Consider the following 3,255-nt stretch of genomic DNA (forward strand, 5'->3'; position numbering starts at 1 on the left):
AAGACTATAGTTGTGTTCAAAACCGTTCCCTCTTTCACTCATCACTATTCCCTTTGTAGTGTTGTATTAATAGTGAAATAAATAGGGAACTACCAAACGATTTTGGACACTACACTTAAAACACCGTTGCTTGGTAGTGCACCGATTAGTGTGGACGGAGGCGGGCGCGCCCAGATCATGTCATCAAACCCAAAGAAAAAATTTATATAGGTCCCAGAATAAACGGAGCAGAATAGTAAAGGTTGTATATATGTTGCATGTTAAAGTGCTAATATTATGCTTTTTGGCTTTTTCCCTTTCCTTATTTTGTTATATATCTTTTTTGTGCAAGTTTTAGGTTTAAAAAGGGAAAAATTCCCCCCCCCTTCCAAAGTGACTACACATCTCCAACAGAAAACACTGCTCCAAACAGCTCTGCTTTACTCCAGCCTTTACTTCAGAGACAAACGTGCATCACTTTGTAACACACGTTATAATGTTCACCTTGAGTTGAAAAACCTTTGACATTTGGAGATTTTTGTAAGCAAGTGGATTGCCAGCACTTCTGGTCTGGAAACGGCTAGAAACCCCATTGGAGAGTGACACTCAGGCAGCCATGGCAACACATTAAAAAGATCTTAACATTCAATGGAAAAAAAATAAAATTAGCATAGCGTGGTGTCAACATAAACACAGCACTTCAAATAGGAAAGCAGAGTTCACTTCCTGGCGAAAAACCAAATACTTTCACAACAGAAACGCTGGTTTGTTCTTTAGGATTGTCTTAATCCAAACCATAACCTTTTTCCTAAACTAAACTAGTCATTTTGGTGCCTACACTTAACTGGCATTGCTGCATGTCGCTCATTTTTCTGGCTTAAATCCACTACAACCTCAGCCCTGAAAGTCATGGCGGTGGCTGTACCGGCTCACAGTCACCTATTAGCGGCTATAGCCGGCGTCCCGGAGCTCTGTAGCGGCTATATACAACTATCAACTGCTGCTAGTTATTAGTGTATTTGAAAAAATTTTCAAGTTTCATAAGGCTCACAGCCGGTTTCATGAACCATTCGTTTAAAAGTATACGGATGGTAAGCAAGGTATTATATGCATTCCAGTCTTCTTTTGTCTATGCACCACATTGGTGCCGTGTATAAGAACACGGCGGCAGAGTTTGCTCTTAGGGAATACTTAAGAGTTTCACCAGGAAATGTGTGTTCCTTGGGAGTGTTTTAATCAAAACACAGATCTTTTTTCTAATCTTAGCTTGTTGTTTTGGTGCCTAAACTTAACTTTCACTGCAGCAAATGCTACATTTTGTGGACTTAAAGCCATGGTGCAGGTTTATTTTCCAACAAATTTGCACTTATTGATTGTTGGTAATAAACATTCAAACTGTTATCAACGTATATGATATTGAAAAGTATCACATAACATAAAATAACACGAAAAAGTAGGTCCTATTTTACAGTGGTTTGCTTTTCTCCCCACAGCATTGCATGACATCACACAAGGGAGACGATAGGCCAGCCAGTTAGAGAGACCATTGACAGTTACGAGAGAGATAGAAGACAACAGTGAGAAGAGGTGTTCAGCAACAGATTATAGTATACAATACATATACATAGATAGCCTATATAATAGCTAGACATATAGACAGATTGACAGTATTGATAGATAATTAAAGAGAGAGAGATAGATAGCTATGCTAGTATACCGGTATAGCTAGCGAGCTAGCTAGCTGTAGGTTAGCTAGCTAGGTAGGAAGGTCAAGGTCAAGGTCAAAGTTTATTTCTATAGCACATTTACAACAGTCACTACTGTCCCAAAGTGCTGTACAATTATAGATAACAACATAGGAAAAAAGCATAACAATACCCAAAAACATCAAAACAGAATATGCCAAAACAACAAAACAATTAAACAGACAACGATAAAAAGCTTGTACATTCAATAACAATAACCAAAAGTCACCTCACCTTGTGTTAAAAGCCAGAGCAGAAAGATGAGTTTTTCAAAGTGATTTAAAACTCTAATAGAGGGAGCTGCTCTAATGTTGAGAGGGAGAGAGTTCCAGACTTAGGACTGCCACCCAGAAAGCTCTGTCCCCTCGGTCTTCAGGCTGTCGGGGACGTCTAAAAGCAACTGGTCAGCGGACCTAAGTGCTCTGACTGGAGCGTACAAAATCAGCATATCAGATAAATATGATGGTGCCCGCCATTAAGAGATTTAAAAACAAACAATAAGATCTTGAAATGGATTCTAAAGACGACAGGCAGCCAGTGGAGAGACGATAATACGGGAGTGATGTGGTCATAGCGCTTTTTTCCTGTCAGCAGGCGTGCAACCGCATTTTGGACTAACTGTAATCGGCGAACCAAAGACTGATCAATTTGTGATCAGGGCATGCACAACCGTTTCCAGTTGGCTATGGGGCAGGTAAGGCTCGACCTTCCCAAGAAGTCTAAGCTGAAAGAAGCTTGTTTTTACCACTGAGCTAATCTGTTTATCAAGTCTAAAAGAACTATCAATAAAAACACCAAGACTTTTTACAAGTGGGCAGCAGTTTGAAAACATTGGACCAAGAGCACTGTTAAAACCAGAGACATTGGGCTCCCCAAAAATTACAATTTCAGTTTTTTTTATCATTCAAGTTGAAAAAATTCAGTGAAATCCAGTCTTTTACATCACGTAGGCATTTACTCAGAGCTTTAACTGAGTTTGTTTTGGTATTTAAAGGTAGGTAAATCTGGACGTCATCTGCAAAGCAGTGAAAGGAAATGTTGTATTTTAGGAAGATTAATCCAAGGGGCAGAATGTACAGCGAAAACAAGACGGGGCCTAAAATTGAGCCTTGAGGCACCCCGCTGTCAATCGGGGCTTTATTTGAGTAAAAAGGCCCAAGGTTTACAGAAAAAGACCTGTCTGTCAGATATGACTGTAACCACTTCAGAGCTGTGCCCTTAATGCCAGCACAGGACTCGAGTCTTGACAATAAAATGTTGTGGTCAACCGTATCGAACGCTGCAGTCAAATCTAAAAGCACTAGAACAGCAGAGCTACCAGAATCAGAAATTAAAAGAAGATCATTAAGGACAAAGAGGGAAGCAGTAGATGAATTAATTGCGCCCCGCTGAAGTATGAAGAGGCACACTTTGTTTTGAGGGCACGGCAAAAGAAACAGAAAACAAGACAGGCATGTGGTCAGAAATACCTGCATCAGAAATGTCCTTTATGGACAGATTTAGACCATGGGACAGGACCAGGTCCAAAAAA

Source organism: Etheostoma spectabile, chromosome 5 (assembly GCF_008692095.1).
Source record: "Etheostoma spectabile isolate EspeVRDwgs_2016 chromosome 5, UIUC_Espe_1.0, whole genome shotgun sequence".
Classification (NCBI taxonomy): Eukaryota; Metazoa; Chordata; class Actinopteri; order Perciformes; family Percidae; genus Etheostoma; species Etheostoma spectabile.